Source organism: Astyanax mexicanus, chromosome 11 (assembly GCF_023375975.1).
Source record: "Astyanax mexicanus isolate ESR-SI-001 chromosome 11, AstMex3_surface, whole genome shotgun sequence".
Taxonomy (NCBI): Eukaryota; Metazoa; Chordata; class Actinopteri; order Characiformes; family Acestrorhamphidae; genus Astyanax; species Astyanax mexicanus.
Window position 1 is genome coordinate 23,083,668 of NC_064418.1, and position 20,381 is coordinate 23,104,048.

Genomic DNA, 20,381 nt, shown 5'->3' on the forward strand with positions numbered 1-20,381 from the left:
ATCCCTCAGGCGGCAATGTATTAAAACCCCACATCATTCTGGAACGAATATTACCACATGGTCTGGGAAACAATACAGAAAACCATCTCCAGTGAACACAGTCCATCACTCCATCTACAAGTGCAACTTAAAACTCTGCCATGCTAAGATAAAGCCATATATCAACAACACCCAGAAACACCGGCAGTTTATCTGACCTAATCTTATCCGAGATGGACTGACGCAAATTGGCAGTTTCTCCCATTGAAAACGTGTGGTGCATTATGAAACTCAAAATATGACAAAGGAGACCCCGGACTGTTGAGCAACTGAAGTTGTGCCATTAAGCAAGAATGGGAAACATGAACAAGAGGGACGAGATGCGTCTGGACAAGCTGGTCATTTTTATCTGTCCTATAATCACACTCATAACATGTAATAACATGTACATCTACAGCCTGGGACTCTATTGACATTTTACTGTACATCCTGTTCATTTGCACTCCTGGACACTTGTCACTTTAACTTAAATACAATACTTGCACAGGTTTATATTCAGTATTTGTTGTATCTGCTGATACCTGCTATCCCTTATACTTCATTTATTCTGTATTACTGCAGTACCTCATATCTATGGCTGGTTACTTTAACACTTTGTATAGTTATTGTATTTATATATTCATGTATATATTCTTTTTTCAGCATTTTTTTATCTTATAAGGTATAGTTAATATTTCAAATCTTCTATAGTCTTATATTTCTTACTGTGATCTCTTACTGTACTACCCCTATTATTGTTGCTTGTTTCCACTGTGTTGTTAACTGCTACTGGCTGCTCATCATATTCTGTTTTATTTGTGTTTTACACAACTACCCAACTTCATTGGAATTGGTGCTGTATGTATTTGTTCCTAATAAACAAATACATACAATAATATGTATTTTATATTCCTAATAAAAAAAAAATTAGTAGGTGTCAAGAAATAGTATTGTAGGTACCCTAGCCAGCCAGTAGGTGGCAGCACGACCAATAATGCACAATGCAAGCAACACCAGAAGAAGAAATAGGGGCGTTCACAGGGAACAAAAGCCCTGGGCTGCGTCCAGAAACCCCAAAAGTGTCTCCTTTTTCCTACCGATCCTCCTCCTCTCCTCCGTGACCCGGAAACTGATTTCGCGAGGCCATCTTGCCGCCTGTCCGAATACCGTAGGAGACAAAAGAAGCCGCTTAAAATCCACCTGTAGGAGGCTTCCAACGGAGGATGCATTAAAGTATCCTACTCCGGAAGACTTTTAAGGATTTTCCAATGACATCACTGCATCCACGCCCCCAGAGCACGCGAAAATGGGGAAGGCAACGCCCAAATATACGTCATAAACATATTAATTAACTAGGTTCCTTATCTAATTAAACAGCCAGTAAAGCAGTAATATAATTTATAGTTTAGATAAACTGTATGCTCAGTAAAACTATATTTATGACCCTATGTGTATCATGTTATACATATAAAAACATATATTATTTATAATATATATATATATATATATATATATATATATATATATATATATATATATATATATATATATAATTTTAACTAATTCATTTATTTACTTATTTATTTTAACTTAGGGACTGATGAGGAAACTGAATCCCTCATAAGGCTGAGGTCAGACAGGGCTGCCAGAGTCACTGGTCAGAGATGCGGGCTAAAATGCGGCTGGGAGTAAACAGGATTTTATTGGAATATCTGAATTTTTAGCTGTGTGTGATAGTAATGTTCTGAAACGTGCTGAAAGTGAGCGTTGTGATTGGCTCAGTTCAACGGTAGTCAACATCCTATCTAAAAGGGATCAGCTGTCCCATTTCCCCAATTACAGCTACAGGAGAGGAGGAGTAGGAAAGGAGGAGTAGGAGAGGAGGAGTAGCAAAAGTTTCTGGACGCAGCCCTGGTCAGACAGAAACAAAGCCTCTCTGAGTTTGCCACCAACAGGTAAACATCTGAACAGAGCGACAAAGGAACTTGAAGACAACAAGGCCTCTCCTTTGTTCTACCAAGAGAACAAAGAATACACATTTAGGCCTTCATCTTTAAAATTACAACTTTAGCCAAACATCTGATCAACATTTCCACACGGCTATTTCTTCAACACAAGCTTGCATCGGGAGACACAGCTCGGAAAAACAAGGAAAGCGGCCAGATCCCTTTTCTTAACTGTGTACAACTTTTCCTGGATCCAAAAGCCAGAAGGACGAGCCATTCCCTGAAGAGTTACCTGGACGTCGTCCCTCAATCCAGTGAGGACGAAACCCATGGATATTTTCTAACATATAAGACTTAAGACTGAACTTTAAAACATCAGGGCATAGTTTAGATAAAGAAAATTTTATCTTCAAACTTTCTGCATTTTACAGAAGTGTGTTTTTATTAATAAAATCTGCTACTGTTTACACTATAAACTAAAATCCGTGAACAGACAACTTAGATCTTTTCTCTGCATGCAAATCTCTTTCTCTTTTCTAACTCTGAAATACAGCTACTGTATTTCTCATGTCTAAAGCTAGAACCCAGAAATGGCTGTAAAACCCATCCTTTTAAATCCGTCTTTTTAAACAGTCGGCTTCAGTCTTCTGGCTCAACAGGCCACAGCAAAGATCAGCTGAACTCAGTTACAGTGCAGAGCCACGCTCCACATTTTAACTCAGCCATTTATCCTTTGTTGGCACACACTCGCTCCTCTCACGAGCACCCGCAAGAACACGTGCGCACACTCTGCATATGCAAAATCTCCTCTATCGCTCTCTCCCTCTCTCTCTCTCTCTCTTTCTCTCTTTCTCCCCCTACACACACACACACCCTTAGCTAAATAACCATTTAGCTCTCATATTATAAATAAATGCTGTTTGTAATATTTGTGTTTAGATTAGTTTGTGTTAATAAATGTCCATTTATTTTCACCAAGTTGTCTGTGTTGATTTCATGAATGCTGGTTGCTGCCAATAAGCATATAAAAGAATTCACATTTATTAAAACATTCAGAATCTAATTAATACAATTCAAATTCTCAGCATCTTCCTGAGAGAGTATACTATATAGCTATATTTCATAAATGGAAGAATGCAGTTTTGACTATGCTACATATGTGTGCATCAAACGAGAGAATTGGGTCAAAGATGACCCCAAGGTTTCTCACAGTTTTACCAAGTATAAACATTTATGTTTTTATCAATATTAGGTCCTAATAGAAGGACCTCAGTCTTATCAGAATTAAGTAAGAGAAAGTTGTGTGTCATCCAATTTTTATTCTTATACCCCTACTGGGAGGAAAAGTAGGCCTATGTTTAAATTACATCACATTTTTATGAAAATAGAAATAACTAACATGATAAGATTATTAAAAACATCTACAAAATTTTAATAAAATAGACTTTTTTTATTTTACCACATAAAAGGATTATTTAACAAAAAAACAGGCAGCACTGCAAAAATTAACACCGGTAATCACAATTAATCCCAACTTTTTAACAATAGGTATGTAAATACAAAAGTCAATGTTAGGCTGCAATATTAAAATGTTTAATTTAAAAGGTTTAAAATTAGAGTTTTAAAGGTTCATTTTTGGAACTGTGATTTTTTTATGAGCTATGAATGTGAAGTAGTTAATTTACATTAGTATAAACTATTAATTTGCTCTTGATTTCAGCATTTAAAAAGCAATAGAGAATAAATCCTGCAAAAAGACTCATTGCTACTGGTGCCATCATTATTACTGGTGGTGTTACCATGCTAGAGTGACTGCCCTAACAATTGCAGTGGCTTGCAAAAGTATTCCTACTCCTTTTCCACAATTTCCCACCTTACAATCACAAACTTGGATGTATTTTATTGAGATTTTAAGTGATATACAAACCTGAAGTATTGGATGTAAAGTGGAACAAAATTTTTATCTAAATAAAAATTTAGATTTATCTATTTTAACTAAAAATAAAAAAGTGTAACGTACAAAACTATTCAGCCCCCTTTACTCTAAAACACCTAAATAAAATCCAGTGCAAAATCCCAAAGCACTAACAGATGTAATTACGGTAAATGGTGGCTCTACTAAACATTAATATACTAAATACATTTGTATGTCACACCTTTTCAGATTTTTATTTGATAAAAAAATTTCCAAACCACGTATTATTTTCGTTTCACTTCACTTATGCAATACTTTGTGTTTGTCTATCATTTGCAATCGTAATAAAATATTTAAGTTAAATTTATATAACCATTGGCCGAGTATTTCTTAGAAAGATACGCCAGTATATAAAGCTCTAGGAGAATGAAATGTTAGTCATCTGACTGTAATTGTTCTAATGAATATGCATGACCAGATCTGCTGCTATAATCTTCTGATCACACCAACAGCTTCCATAACGAAACATTGCAGACTGTAAGTTGCAGTAAAATTAAACGAGTGCTGAAGGGGAATAAATGTAGTATACATTGCCCCTTTGCCGATGATAATGAAGACAATGGGCCCTATTTTAATGATCCATAGCGGACTAGTTAATTGCGCTTTGCGCAGTTGGATTTAGGGGCGTGTCCTCTGTCTTTGGTATACAAATATACACCTTGCGCAGCTCCAACTGCGCAAAGGGCGTGTTTTACAGGTTTTCTCAATTGGATTGGCTCATTTCTTGAAACTGAGATGACATTCCTATAACTATAAGGTAAATTGGCCAAACAGACTTACAGTTCTTCACAACACTTCAGACAACCAGCTAAATTTCATATGTCTCCCAAGACATTCATTCTTGCTTCAAAATGAAGTCCCTCTCCCATATAAATAGTCAGTACCATAGAAATGGCACAGATCCTTCTCAATTGCTTTGGCACATTTTCATTCATTTCGTCCTTCTGTCAAAATAAACTGGACGGTGCAGCACACCTACATGGATCCTCATCACATGCTCATATCTCTCCAAAAACAGTTTACCCATGTGTCAAAACTAATTTCCTTTCTCAAACAAATCATCAGTGCCCCCAAAATGCATTGTCCCTTTGGCATTGTGTAAGCACTGCAAGTCAAAATGTTTAGATGTTTTGTCTTTATGGCAAAGATCTAATTTTCACACCACACACACTGCACTCATTCTGCTGAGGAAACTGTAACTATTTTTATTTACAAGTACATCTTTACACATTACTGTAGGTAGAAAAGAAAAAAATACAAAGGAAAATGTCTCAAATATACTATGTATACAAAATACAAAAACCTGGAAAAACAAAACTAAATACATTACAGTATGTAAAAAAAACAGTCAAGCATCACAAATGCAATACAGTAACATTCTGACTACTCTGTGTCACTCCCCTCTCTCTCCTGGTCATCTTCCTGGCCATCCTCTACACTGATCGCCACGGGACTCTATCATCGTTATATCATTGCAGGACTAGGACTAGCACCAGGCCAAGCTGTATATATACAGCAATGCCAGCATTCAAAATCATATACAACACCTGTCAGGTAACAAACTGATGGATTGGTCACCTGTAATGCGGGACACTCCTCCTCATCAAAACCTGCTTTCACCTGTTACCTACTCACCTGATTCTCATGAATTTATGAAATATTCCAGAATATGTGTTCTGTATTGTATTACAATTTCTTAATTTATTTTGGGAATTGAGCAGACTGTTCTGCAGATGATGACTAATACGATGAAATTGTGCTGACATGTTTTGGAGAGAACAACCATTACACTGAGAACCAACCAATTGGGATAGATCAACAAGATGCATTCTTTTGTAAAATGTACTAAATGTAGGATGATTGTGTTAAGTGTAGGCTACTTGTACATAACCATTTGCAAAGATGTACTAAGTGCTTGAGACATGTACAAAGAATTTGAAATGTGATGAAAGCAATGAGAAATGCCATTCTGTTATGAGGAACCGCAAGTTAGTTTGGGGATTTGTTTATGTTTTAAAAAAAAAAAAAAACATCTCAGTTTCAAGAAATGAGCCAAACCAATTGAGAAAAACTGTAATTCCCTTAATTATTCATGGGTGTGTTTTGGGCGTAACTTGAAATGAACCAATCAGTGTGTCTGTAGTCATTACCTTTAAGAGGCAGCTGCGCTCTGACTTCTGTTCATTCCTATTTTACAGTTTTTCTCCATTGGTTTGGCTCATTTCTTGAAACTGAGATGACATTCTCAAAATAACATGGACAAATCCCCAAACTAACTTGCAGTTTCTCATAACAGAATGGCATTTCTCATTGCTTTCATCACATTTCAAATGCTTTGTACATGTCTCAAGCACTTAGTACATCTTTGCAAATGGTTTTGTACAAGTAGCCTACACTTAACACAATCATCCTACATTTAGTACATTTTCCAAAAGAATGCATCTTGTTGATCTATCTTAATTGGTTAGTTCTCAGTGTAATGGTTGTTCTCTTCAAAACATGTCAGCACAATTTCATCATATAAGTCATCATCTGCAGAATAGTCTGCTCAATTCTCAAAATGGATTAAGAAATTGTAATACAATACAGAACACATATTTTGGAACATTTCATAAATTCATTACAATCAGGTGAGTAGGTAACAGGTGAAAGCAGGTTTTGACGAAAATGAGTGTCCCACATTACTGGTGACCAATCCATCAGTTTGTTGTCTATTATTTTGAATGCTGGCATTGCTCTATATACAGTGGATATAAAAAGTCTACACACCCCTGTTCAAATGCCAGGTTTTTGTGTTGTAAAAAAATTAAAGCAAGACAAATGACCTATAACCTGTACAATGCAATTGAAAAACAAACATAAATCTTTACAGCGAAAAAATATAAAACAAAAAACTTAAAATCACCTGGTTAAATACATATAACTAATACTTTGTTGCAACATCTTTTGCATTTATTACAGCACTCAGTCTTTTTGGGTAGGAACCTATCAGCGTGACACATCTTGATGTGGCAAAATTTGCCCACTCTTCTTTACATAACTGCTCAAAATCTGACAAAATGTGAGGGCATCTCCTGTGCCCAGCCCTCTTCAGATTACCCCACAGATGTTCAATGGGATTCAGGTCTGGATTCAGGCTGGGCCATTCCAAAGCCTTAATCTTATACCGCTGAAGCCATTCTTTTGTTGATTTAGATGTGTCCTTTGTGTCATTGTTGTGCTGAAAGATGAAGTTCCTTTTCATCTTCAGTTTTCTACCAGAGGCCGAAGGTTTTTGCCAATACTGACTGGTATTTGGAACTGTTCAAAATTCCATCCACCCTGAATAAAGGCCCAGTTCCAGCTGAAGAAAAACAGCCCCAAAGTATGATGCTGCCACCACCATGCTTCACTGTAGGTATGCTGTTCTTTTGGTGACGAGCAGTGTTGCTTTTGCGCCTAATATACCTTTTGGAATTATGTCCAAAACGTTTAACCTTGGTTTCATTAAACCATAACACATTTTCCCACATGCGTTTGGTAGATATCAGATGAATTTTTGGAAAATTAAGTAGAGCTTAGATGTTTTCTGGATGTTTGTTTTGCACAGACATATGAAGAAGTCGGCAGATTGTTGTCACATGTACTACACAGCCAGTACTTGCCAGAAATTCTTGCAGCTCCTTCAGTGCTGCTGTCGGCCTCTTGGCAACCTCCTTGACCAATTTTCTTCTTGTCTTATCATCAATTTTTGTCAAATGTCTTGTTCTTGGTAATGTCTTGTTGTGCCATGTTTTCTCCACTTGATGATGACAGTCTTCAAAGTGTTCCATGGTATATTTAATGACTTTTGTAGCCTTCACTTGACTGATATCTATGAATAATGAGATACCTCTGATGCTCTGGCATCTCTTTGTGGACCATGGCTTGTGCTGAAAGATGTGGCTACAAAAATATCAGGACAAGCCTACTAGAACAGTTAAACTTTATTTGGAGTTGATCAGAGGCACTTTAATTGTTGACAGGTGTGTGCTGACTCCAATTTAAAGTGAGTTCGAAGGTTATTGGTTAAATTTGAACACAGCAACACCCCTAGTTATAAAAGGGTGTGCACACTTATGCAACCTCAATATCTCAGTTGTTTATTTTTACTTCACCTCCCTGAAAGATTTCTGTTTGTTTTTCAATTGCATTGTACAGGTTATAGGTCACATTATAGGTAGAAATTATTTGTCTTATTGTAATTTTTTTACATCACAAAAACCTACCATTTGAACAGGGGTGTGTAGACTTTTTCTATCCACTGTATACATCTTGGCCTGGTGCTAGTTCTTTGATGCTAGTCCTGTGATTATATAACAATGATATAGTCCTGTGATGATATAATGATTATATAGTCCTGTGGCGATCAGTGTAGAGGATGGCTCAGGCATTCTTCCCACAGTGCATTGCTAAAGAACATATCAGATGCAATGTTGATGAGAATTTATGGCCAAACAGACTGCAGCGGATGGATGGCCAGGAAGGTGATGGAGAGAGGGGAGTGACACAGAGTAGTCAGAATGTTACTTTATTGCATTTGTGATGCTTTACTATTTTTTTTACCTACTGTAATGTATTTAGGGTTCAAGCACCGAAGGTGCGTAGAACCCTATTGTTTTTGCTAAGATTTTTCTTATTATTATTATTATTATTCTTTTTCTCCTGTAAAAACAGTTGTGCAGCCTAAACCGTAAGTCATAGAGAAATGAAACTTGGTAGGTAGATGTAGGATCAGTGCATCTCGGTGGACAACAAAAATGGCACCGATTGGTCAAGTGGTGGCGCTATAAACAAGGAAATTCATTTTTCACAATTTTCTCAATAACTCAAAAACCATAAGACCTACATTCAAAATTCTTTGTTTGATGGATTCCTTGGGTCAATACCTACAACTTTCCAATTTGGACCATGCACTTCCGTCTATATAGATTTTTTGCTAATTTGCATAATATGCAAAACATACTTTTGCGAACTAGTCCTAGGAATTTTGATCAATCCTGGCATGTTTGGTATCAAAACACTCGTGAGAGCATGGCCTTCAATATTCATTAAGAAAAAGTTGAAATTTGTAAACAATATGGCCACCATATGCAAATTAGTCCTTCCGGATATATGCCCCATTCACTTCAATTGTTAAATTTGGAACACTGTTTCTCAGCAACCGTGCAACCTAACAAGCTGAAACTTTGCATGCAGAATCTGTCATACAGCCTCTAAAGGATGTTCAAAGGGCAACTTAATCAATCAACATGGCTGAACACCATCAGCCAATCAGCATTCAGCAGACATTTTGGCAGGCTGAATGTTGCCCAATCTGGATGACACTTGGCAGTTATGTTCAGGTGGAGACGCTGTAGTGACCTGCAAATTGCTGAAACAATCCGACCACTGGGGGGCGCTGTTCCAACAAATCGAATACATGTCAATCATACTATACTATTTTGACATCTAAATGTTTGTGCCATATTTAGTACAGTGGCTCTGACAAATTTGTCAATACAACTATGTTTAAAAAGTGCTTTGTTTATTCAGAACTGCTAATTGTTTGAAAATAGCAATATTGATACTAGTCTCTGGATATTTGGCCTATCACCGCCATTTCAGACTTGTTGCACACTGTAGAGTCTCTAGGTTAAGATTCAATAAAAACATTTGTGAAAATTTCACATACAATAGTGTCCAGGCATCAAGCAGTCTGAGCGTCCTTGAAATTTTCAACCTAAATTGCTGTAACTCTGCAGTATTTGCTGTAATCTCACAATGTCAAAGACCTCTGTACAATATCACTCTGATGAAGCGCCATTTAATACAGAACTAGATTTAGAATATATTTGTAATTACATGTCATATCAGAACATGCACTCCTTTGTGCCTCTTCTCAACATTAATAACAGGTGAAAGACTTTTGATAATTTCTCAATGTGACAGAGTGTCTCCAATTGTGTTACACCTTCTTACACATCACCATCCTATGCTCTAGTAGGCACCATTGTGCCAGTTGCTGTTTGATGAAGCGCCATTTAATTCAGAACTAGATTTAGAATAACTTTGTAATTACATGTCATGTCAGACAATGAACTCATTTGTGTTAATGTAAACTTGTTTGGTAAAACATTTCAGCTTGTTTTGCAAAGGTCAAAAGGTCAATCTGAACACCACTTTGTAAACATTCTGGTTGAAACCACCTGATCAATACCAATAACATGTAGACACATTTTGACTAGATCTAACTCACTTGATGAATATCCTACAAACTTCACTAGATTGACATTACAATTACAATTTACAATTTAAGCACTGATCACGTTGAAAGGCTTCTGCTCAACATTAATAACAGGTGAAAATTTTTTAATAATCTCTAAATGTGACAGGGCATCTCCAATCATATTAGCCCTTTTTACACATCACCATTCAGTTCTCTAGTATGCACCATTGTGCCAGTTGGTGCTTGAACCCGATGATTGCCGCTTGCGGCTATATTTAGGGTTCAAGCACCGAAGGTGCGTAGAACCCTATTGTTTTTGCTAAGATTTTTCTTATTATTATTATTATTATTCTTTTTCTCCTGTAAAAACAGTTGTGCAGCCTAAACCGTAAGTCATAGAGACATGAAACTTGGTAGGTAGATGTAGGATCAGTGCATCTCGGTGGACAACAAAAATGGCACCGATTGGTCAAGTGGTGGCGCTATAAACAAGGAAATTCATTTTTCACAATTTTCTCAATAACTCAAAAACCATAAGACCTACATTCAAAATTCTTTTTTTGATGGATTCCTTGGGTCAATACCAACAACTTTCCAATTTGGACCATGCACTTCCGTCTATATAGATTTTTTGCTAATTTGCATAATATGCAAAACCTACTTTTGCAAACTAGTCCTAGGAATTTTGACCAATCCTGGCATGTTTGGTATTAAAACACTCGTGAGAGCATGCGCTTCAATATTCATTAAGAAAAAGTTGAAATATGTAAACAATATGGCCGCCATATGCAAATTAGTCCTTCCGGATATATGCCCCATTCACTTCAAGAGGTAAATTTGGAGCACTGTTTCTCAGCAACCGTGCAACCTAGCAAGTTGAAACTTTGCATGCAGAATCTATCATACAGCCTCTAAAGGATGTTCAAAGGGCAACTTAATCAATCAACATGGCTGAACACCATCAGCCAATCAGCATTCAGCAGACATTTTGGCAGGCTGAATGTTGCCCAATCTGGATGATATTTGGCAGTTATGTTCAGGTGGAGACACTGTAGTGACCTGCAAAGTGCTGAAACAATCCGCCCACTGGGGGGCGCTGTTCCAAAAAAACGAGTATATGTCAATCATGCTGTACTATTTTGACATCTAATTGTTTTTGCCATATTTAGTACAGTGGCTCTGACAAATTTCTCAATACAACTATGTTTAAAAAGTGCTTTGTTCATTCATAATTGCTAATTGTTTGAAAATAGCTATATTGAAACTACTCTCTGGATATTTGGCCTATCACCTCCATTTCAGTCTTGCTGCACACTGTAGAGTCTCTAGGTAAATGTTCATTAAAAACATTTGTGAAAATTTCACATACAATACTCTCCAGGCATCAAGCAATCTGTGCGTCCTTGGAATTTCTAACCTAAATTGCTGTAACTCTGCAGTATTTGCTGTAATCTCACAATGTTAAAGACCTCTGTACAATATCACTCTGATGAAGCGCCATTTAATACAGAACTAGATTAAGAATAACTTGACATTACATGTCATATCAGAACATTCACTCCTTTGTGCCTCTTCTCAACATTAATAACAGGTGAAAGACTTCTTTCAGGTGAAAGATTTCTAAATGTGACAGAATGTCTCCAATTGTGTTAGACCTTCTTACACATCACCATCCTATGCTCTAGTAGGCACCATTGTGCTAGTTGGTGCTTGATGAAGCGCCATTTAATTCAGAACTAGATTTATAATAACTTCGTAATTACATGTCATATCAGAACATTCACTCCTTTGTGTTAATTTAAACTTGTTTGGTCAAACATTTCAGCTTGTTCTGCAAAGGTTCAAAGGTCAATCTGAATACCACTTTGTGAACATTCTGGTTGAAGCCACCTGATCAATACCAATAACATGTAGACACCTTTTGACTAGTTCTAACTCACTTAATGAATATCCTACAAACTTCACTAGATTTACATGTGAATTTAAGCACTGATCAGGTTGAAAGGCCTCTGCTCAACATTAATAACAGGTGAAAAACTTGATAATTTCTAAATGTGACAGGGCATCTCCAATCATATTAGACCTTCTTACACATCACCATTCAATGCTCCAGTAGGCACCATTGTGCAAGTTGGTGCTTGAACCCGATGATTGCCGCTTGCGGCTATATTTTCTTTTGTTTTTGCAGGTTTTTGTAATTTGTATACATAGTATATTTGATACATTTTCCTTAGTATTTTCTTTTCTTTCTACCTACAGTAATGTGTAAAAATGTACTTGTAAATAAAAATAGTTACAATTTCCTCAGCAGAAAGAGTGCAGTGTGTGTGGTGTGAACATTGTATTCCTTTAGCTAGACCTCTGCCATAAAGACAAAACATCTAAGCATTTTGACTTGCAGTGCTTACACAATGCCAAAGGGACAATGCATTTTGGGGGCACTGATGATTTGTGTGAGAAAGGAAATCAGTTTTGACACGTGGGTAAACTGTTTTTGGAGCGATATGAGCAGTGATGAGGATCCATGTAGTTTTGCTGCACCGTCCAGTTTATTTTGACAGATGGACAAAATTAATGAAAATGTGCCAAAGCAATTGAGAAGGATCTATGCCATTTTTATGGTACTGACTATTTATATGGGAGAAAGACTTCATTTTGAAGCAAGAATGAACGTTTTGGGAGACATATGACATTTTGCTGGTTATCTGAAGTGTTGTGAAGAACTGTAAGTCTGTTTGGCCAATTTACCTTATATAGGAATGTCATCTCAGTTTCAAGAAATGAGCCAAACCAATTGAGAAAAACTGTAAGAGCGCATAAACTGACTGCGCGTCAGGCTGTGAAGATAAACCAGCAGCTCAAATAAGAGAAGAGTAATGCTATTTTATTCTCTGTTCTGTTTATTGTTTATATAAAAACTGGGTTTGCAACACTGAGTATTAATCAATCAATCAACCATTATTTACACTGGAGGCGAACCCTCGTTTACAATGCCACTGAGCATTTACAGTTTAAAAGGGCTAAATTCTTTTATTTTTTTAATTAGAAATAAAAACTGACATTTACTAAAGATGAATAAAATATATATGTAAAAAAGGAAAAATATGACATTTTTTAAAAGATCATAAAACATTGATATATATATATATATATATAAATATATATATATATTCATATATTTCAGCTCCGCGCTACGAAAGAGAGCAAGAAAGAAAAAGAGAGAGAGAAGAGAGAGAGTCCCGGCGCATTTTGCCTGATTTCTCTTGACTAAATATCAGTAAATATGTGAATTTAATACCTTGCTTTTTACTACACTTGATACGACCTTATTTATTAAAACGTTTTTTAAGAAAAATAGCAATGCTGCGCGCGCTTTCAAGCTCCGCTCTGCGTCCCTGCTGCATTTTAGCGCGCTGGACAAGATTTTACTTAATTAATTAATATATTTAAAAACATTTGCCCTGCAGATAAGAAACAAACGCTAACATATAGCTTTATATTTCGGTGTATTTCAAATGTTTTAAGTTTTATAAAAGTGACGGGCAGCACCAGACACCAGGGTAATGCTTAATTTTTCAGATATGAAAAAAAAATAATAATTTCAGTTACATAATAGCGAAGTGGAATCAAATAAATTTATGTTCAGTCAAAGTTCTTTTCTCTTTTAATTTTTCATTTAAAAAACACCAGCTATTGAGTGACAATAAGCATCTGTTAAAAACCTTAGCCAGATAACCATTGCTAAACAAATAGCCCTTAAGCAAGGGACTGGACAAAAGGGGCACCTGGATCTGAACTAAACTCCTTTAAAGGTAATATCTATTAAAATGGAGTGAAATGCATGGATTCTACTTTGTAAAACCAAATCTTAGCCAAAGAACCCATTGCTGAACAGAGCATCCTTCAGAGAGGCAATAGACATACGGGGCACCCGGATTTTAAGGTTTAATGTGGGGATGTAGCTCAGTGGTAGAGCGCATGCTTTGCGTGTATGAGGTCCTGGGTTCAATCCCCAGTATCTCCATTGCTGCTGTTTCATGCATTGAAGTTAAACATGAAGCACACATCTATAGAATTTGCAAAAAAGGCGCATTTGTACAAGGCATTTGCTAAATAAAGAACCTTGATAGATCTGGTTTGGCCTATCTCTCTCTCTCTCTTTCTCTCTCTCTCTCTTTCTCTCTCTTTCTTTCTCTCTCTCTCTGGGTTGCGAATGTGTTGATCTATCGAGATTTTATTCGTTGATGTACTTTTACTCTTTTCTAATATATATCTATTAATTTTTGTTCCTTTTATATATCTGTAATGTTGAAACTATTTTTCAAGTAAACTTTAATATATTTTAAATTCTAAGCTCTGACTCATTGGTCATCATTTCATGTTCTGAGATTTCTCACATCCGAGTTTTATCTAAGTCGTGCTGTGGTAAATTACCCTACACCATGTCTCTGGAAATTGCACAATAAAATCGGCATGTGTACAAGGCATTTGCTGATGAAGTAGCTTTATAAATCTCATTTCTTATAGGCTTCATAATTGCATGCTATAAATTTCTACTCAACTGCCTTTCACAGACAACTCTGCCCTGTGTTCTCAAGCCCACACTTATATTGTAGAAGTGGCGCAATTGCCAAGTTGCCTGGCGTTGGTCTTGTGAACTGAAGCTCACAGGTTTGATCTCTGTTTGTCCCTATTTGTTGATGCAAGAAAAAAGTAAAGTGGCTTAATTGCAGTTTACCATACTTGTTGCTCAAAACCTTCCTACCTCACTGCATGTTTTAATTGAGGGTGCTCTAATGTCTGTGTTACCTTCTGGTTTTCTGCTTTTTAGTTGGACCTCTGTCCAATTCAACATCTGTCTGTTCTTCTTTGCTTTGGTATGCTCTTTCCAATGTATTTGTGACATTGTCGGTTGTTCTAAAAGCATGGGAAAATGCAACAGCTTAACATTAGTCTTTTGCAAGTCTGTACATTTGTCTTGCCATGATAACAGTACACCAATGGCATTGGTTCTTGTCGGGGTGTAGCTCAGTGGTAGATCGCCAGTTCAATCCCCAGTATCTGCTTTGCTGCCGTTTTGCACCTTGAAATAAAACATGAAGCACACATCTATAGAATTTGCAAAAAAGGTGCATTTGTACAAGGCATTTGCTGATGAAGAACCTTGATAGATCTGGTTTGTAGCCTTCATAATTTAGATAGATTTCTTCTTAAGTCCTTTTGAGAGTCAACTCTGCTGTGAGTTCTCAAACTATATGTCCCCAGTCTACGTGGCACAATGTCCAAGTGGCTTGGCATTGGTCTTGTGAACAGAAGAATGTGGGTTTGATCCACGTTCATGCAGTTTTGTTCATGCAAGACAACAAGCAAAGAAGCTTAATTAAAGCTTTCCATACTTGTTCCTCAAAAACCTCCTTGCTCAGTGCATTGATTGATTGCGGGTGCTATGTTGTATCTACTAAGTGACAGGACATTGCTTGCTGTCTGGCATGGTGGCCAAGTGGTAAGGCGTCGGTCTCGTAAACCGAAGATCACGGGTTCGACCCCCGTCCGTGCCTGAAGGGGTGTTGTGTCTTTCTGTTGAAAATGTTTGGCTTGCTTTAGCATGCTCTTTCAAACATATCTCTGAGACTGTAGGTTGTCCTAAAAGCATGGAAACAATGCAGCAGTTTAAGGATGCTGCTTTTGCAAGTCTCCAGAGTTTTGTTATCAGGATGACACCATACAAAGCGATTAACTTTGTGAGGGGATGTAGCTCAGTGGTAGAGCGCATGCTTTGCATGTATGAGGTCCTGGGTTCAATCCCCAGCATCTCCATTTCTGCTGTTTTGCAACTTGAAAGTAGGCATAAATTTGCACAATAAAATCGGCATTTGTACAAGGCATTTGCTGATGAAGTAGTTTGATAAATTTGATTTCTTATAGGCTTCATAATTGCATGCTATAGAGTTCTACTCAACTGCCTTTCGCAGACAACTCTGCCCTGTGCTCTCAAGTCCATAAAGCACACATCTATAGAATTTGCAAAAAAGGTGCATTTGTACAAGGCATTTTTCCTGATGAAGAACCTTGATAGATCTGGTTTGTAGCCTTCATAAAGGCATGCTATAGATTTCTGCTGAAGTCCTTTTCAGATTCAACTCTGCTGTGAGTTCTCAAACTATATGTCCCCAGTCTACGTGGCACAATGGCCAAGTGCCCTTTACTGAACGTAGGTCTCTTAAGAGAGGGACTAGACATAGGGGGCACCCGGATTTGAACCGGGGACCTCTTGCTATGCAGTCAAATGCTCTCCCACTGATCGTAAAAGTAATATCTATTAAATGAACTGAAATGTATGGATTGTGCGGTGTGAAACCAAATCTTAACCAAAGTACCTAAATATATAATGGTAGGCAAAACTCACTGCTAAACACAAAGCAGTCTTAAGAGAGGAAATGGACATATTGGTCATGCGGATTTGAACCGGGGACCTCTTGATCTGTAGTCAAACTCCCTACCACTGAGCTATGCCCCCTTCAATACAACCTCCCTTAAAATATATGGATCCTACATTGATCTTAGTCAGATAAAAAATAGCCCTTAATCAAGGGATTGGACAAAAGGGGCACCCGGATCTGAACTATACTCCCTTGAAGGTAATATCTATTAAAATGGACTAAAATGCATGGATTCTACTATGTGAAAGCAAATCTTAGCCAAAGTACCGTAAAAGGTAGCCAATACCCATTGCTGAATATAGCAGCCTTAAGAGATGGACTGGACATAAGGGGAACCCTATGAACTGAAATGCATGGATTCTACTTTGTGAAAGCAAGCCAAAGCAACCTATACCCATTCCTGAACATAGCACCTTTTTATGAGAAGCACTGGGCATAGGGGGCACCCAGATTTGAAGCGAGGACCTCTTGATCTGCAGTCAAATGCTGTACCACTGAGCTATACTCCTTTCGATATACACCGGCTTAAAATGTATGGATTCTACCTTGTAACAACAAATCTTAGCCAGATTACACAAATGTAAACTGGTAGCCAACAGGCATTGCTAAATGTACAGCCTTTAAGCAAGGGACTGGATATAGGGGGCACCCGGATTTGAACCGGGGACCTCTTGATCTGCAGTCAAATGCTCTACCACTGAGCTATACCCCCTGGAACATAGTAAGTACTAAAATGAACTGAAATGCATGGATCCTACTTTGTAAAACCAAATCTTAGCCTAAGTACCCGTTGCTGAACTTAGCACCCTTAAGAGAGGGACTGGACATAGGGGGCACCCAGATTTGAACCGGGGACCTCTTGATCTGCAGTCAAATGCTCTACCACTGAGCTATACCCCCTTCAATGCAACCCACCTTAAGCAAGGGACTTGACAAAAGGGGCACCTGGATCTGAACTAAACTCCTTTAAAGGTAATATCTATTAAAATGGAGTGAAATGCATGGATTCTACTTTGTAAAACCAAATCTTAGCCAAAGAACTCATTGCTGAACAGAGCATCCTTCAGAGAGGCAATAGACATACGGGGCACCCGGATTTTAAGGTTTAATGTGGGGATGTAGCTCAGTGGTAGAGCGCATGCTTTGCGTGTATGAGGTCCTGGGTTCAATCCCCAGTATCTCCATTGCTGCTGTTTCATGCATTGAAGTTAAACATGAAGCACACATCTATAGAATTTGCAAAAACGGCACATTTGTACAAGGCATTTGCTGAATAAAGAACCTTGGTAGATCTGGTTTGTAGCCTTCATAATGGCATGCTATAGCTTTCTTCCTAAGTCCTTTTGAGAGTCAAGTCTGCTGTGAGTTCTCAAACTATATGTCCCCACTCTACATGGCACAATGTCCAAGTGGCTTGGCGTTGGTCTTGTAACCAGAAGAACGTGGGTTTTATCCACTTTCATGCATTTTTCTTCATGCAAGACAACAAGCAAAGAAGCTTAATTAAAGGTCTCCATACTTGTTCCTCAGGAACCTCCTTCCTCGGTGCATTGCCTGATTGCGGGTGCTATGTTGTATCTACTAAATGACAGGACATTGCTTGTTGTCTGGCATTGTGGCCAAATGGCAAGGTGTCGATCTCGTAAACCGACGATCACAGCCTTGATCCCTTTCCGTGCCTGAAGGGCTGTTGTGTCTTTCTGTTGAAAATTTCTGGCTTGCTTTAGCATGCTCTTTCAAACATATCTCTGAGACTGTAGGTTGCCCTAAAAGCATGGAAACAATGCAGCATCTTAAGGATGCTGTCTTTGGAAGTCTGCAGAGTTTTGTTGCCAGGATGACAGTGTACACATACGCGACTTTTGTGAGGGGATGTAGCTCAGTGGTAGAGCGCATGCTTTGCATGTATGAGGTCCTGGGTTCAATCCCCAGCATCTCCATTTCTGCTGTTTTGCAACTTGAAAGTAAACATAAAGCCCATGTCTCTGGAAATTGCACAATAAAATCGGCATGTGTACAAGGCATTTGCTGATGAAGTAGCTTTATAAATCTCATTTCTTATAGGCTTCATAATTGCATGCTATAGATTTCTACTCAACTGCCTTTCACAGACAACTCTGCCCTGTGTTCTCAAGCCCACACTTATATTGTAGAAGTGGCGCAATTGCCAAGTTGCCTGGCGTTGGTCTTGTGAACTGAAGCTCACAGGTTTGATCTCTGTTTGTCCCTATTTGTTGATGCAAGAAAAAAGTAAAGTGGCTTAATTGCAGTTTACCATACTTGTTGCTCAAAACCTTCCTACCTCACTGCATGTTTTAATTGAGGGTGCTCTAATGTCTGTGTTACCTTCTGGTTTTCTGCTTTTTAGTTGGACCTCTGTCCAATTCAACATCTGTCTGTTCTTCTTTGCTTTGGTATGCTCTTTCCAATGTATTTGTGACATTGTCGGTTGTTCTAAAAGCATGGGAAAATGCAACAGCTTAACATTAGTCTTTTGCAAGTCTGTACATTTGTCTTGCAATGATAACAGTACACCAATGGCATTGGTTCTTGTCGGGGTGTAGCTCAGTGGTAGATCGCGTGCTTTGCATGCATGAAGTCGTGGGTTCAATCCCCAGTATCTGCTTTGCTGCCGTTTTGCACCTTGAAATAAAACATGAAGCACACATCTATAGAATTTGCAAAAAAGGTGCATTTGTACAAGGCATTTGCTGATGAAGAACCTTGATAGATCTGGTTTGTAGCCTTCATAATAGCATGCTATAGATTTCTTCTTAAGTCCTTTTGAGAGTCAACTCTGCTGTGAGTTCTCAAACTATATGCCCCCAGTCTACGTGGCACAATGTCCAAGTGGCTTGGCATTGGTCTTGTGAACAGAAGAATGTGGGTTTGATCCACGTTCATGCAGTTTTGTTCATGCAAGACAACAAGCAAAGAAGCTTAATTAAAGCTTTCCATACTTGTTCCTCAAAAACCTCCTTGCTCAGTGCATTGATTGATTGCGGGTGCTATGTTGTATCTACTAAGTGACAGGACATTGCTTGCTGTCTGGCATGGTGGCCAAGTGGTAAGGCGTCGGTCTCGTAAACCGAAGATCACGGGTTCGACCCCCGTCCGTGCCTGAAGGGGTGTTGTGTCTTTCTGTTGAAAATGTTTGGCTTGCTTTAGCATGCTCTTTCAAACATATCTCTGAGACTGTAGGTTGTCCTAAAAGCATGGAAACAATGCAGCAGTTTAAGGATGCTGCTTTTGCAAGTCTCCAGAGTTTTGTTATCAGGATGACACCATACAAAGCGATTAACTTTGCGAGGGGATGTAGCTCAGTGGTAGAGCGCATGCTTCGCATGTATGAGGTCCTGGGTTCAATCCCCAGCATCTCCATTTCTGCTGTTTTGCAACTTGAAAGTAGGCATAAATTTGCACAATAAAATCGGCATTTGTACAAGGCATTTGCTGATGAAGTAGTTTGATAAATTTGATTTCTTATAGGCTTCATAATTGCATGCTATAGAGTTCTACTCAACTGCCTTTCGCAGACAACTCTGCCCTGTGCTCTCAAGTCCATAAAGCACACATCTATAGAATTTGCAAAAAAGGTGCATTTGTACAAGGCATTTTTGCTGATGAAGAACCTTGATAGATCTGGTTTGTAGCCTTCATAAAGGCATGCTATAGATTTCTGCTGAAGTCCTTTTCAGATTCAACTCTGCTGTGAGTTCTCAAACTATATGTCCCCAGTCTACGTGGCACAATGGCCAAGTGCCCTTTGCTGAACG

General features: G+C 38.1%; 9 non-coding genes across 9 annotated transcripts; 7 read left to right on the top strand and 2 right to left on the bottom strand.

Annotated features, from left to right (window-relative positions):
• The first annotated feature begins 14,117 nt into the window (after positions 1-14,117).
• On the top strand, positions 14,118-14,189 carry trnaa-ugc (transfer RNA alanine (anticodon UGC)). Its single transcript has one exon. It is a non-coding gene; the product is annotated as a tRNA-Ala (tRNA).
• Positions 14,190-15,651: 1,462 nt separating this feature from the next.
• trnat-cgu (transfer RNA threonine (anticodon CGU)) lies at positions 15,652-15,723 on the top strand. The gene has a single exon. It is a non-coding gene; the product is annotated as a tRNA-Thr (tRNA).
• Positions 15,724-15,910: 187 nt separating this feature from the next.
• On the top strand, positions 15,911-15,982 carry trnaa-ugc (transfer RNA alanine (anticodon UGC)). Its single transcript has one exon. It is a non-coding gene; the product is annotated as a tRNA-Ala (tRNA).
• A 1,263-nt stretch (positions 15,983-17,245) lies between these two features.
• On the bottom strand, positions 17,246-17,317 carry trnac-gca (transfer RNA cysteine (anticodon GCA)). The gene has a single exon. It is a non-coding gene; the product is annotated as a tRNA-Cys (tRNA).
• A 116-nt stretch (positions 17,318-17,433) lies between these two features.
• trnac-gca (transfer RNA cysteine (anticodon GCA)) lies at positions 17,434-17,505 on the bottom strand. Its single transcript has one exon. It is a non-coding gene; the product is annotated as a tRNA-Cys (tRNA).
• Positions 17,506-17,717: 212 nt separating this feature from the next.
• trnaa-ugc (transfer RNA alanine (anticodon UGC)) lies at positions 17,718-17,789 on the top strand. The gene has a single exon. It is a non-coding gene; the product is annotated as a tRNA-Ala (tRNA).
• A 684-nt stretch (positions 17,790-18,473) lies between these two features.
• Positions 18,474-18,545, top strand: trnaa-ugc (transfer RNA alanine (anticodon UGC)). Its single transcript has one exon. It is a non-coding gene; the product is annotated as a tRNA-Ala (tRNA).
• Positions 18,546-19,655: 1,110 nt separating this feature from the next.
• trnat-cgu (transfer RNA threonine (anticodon CGU)) lies at positions 19,656-19,727 on the top strand. The gene has a single exon. It is a non-coding gene; the product is annotated as a tRNA-Thr (tRNA).
• Positions 19,728-19,914: 187 nt separating this feature from the next.
• Positions 19,915-19,986, top strand: trnaa-cgc (transfer RNA alanine (anticodon CGC)). Its single transcript has one exon. It is a non-coding gene; the product is annotated as a tRNA-Ala (tRNA).
• Positions 19,987-20,381: the final 395 nt, after the last annotated feature.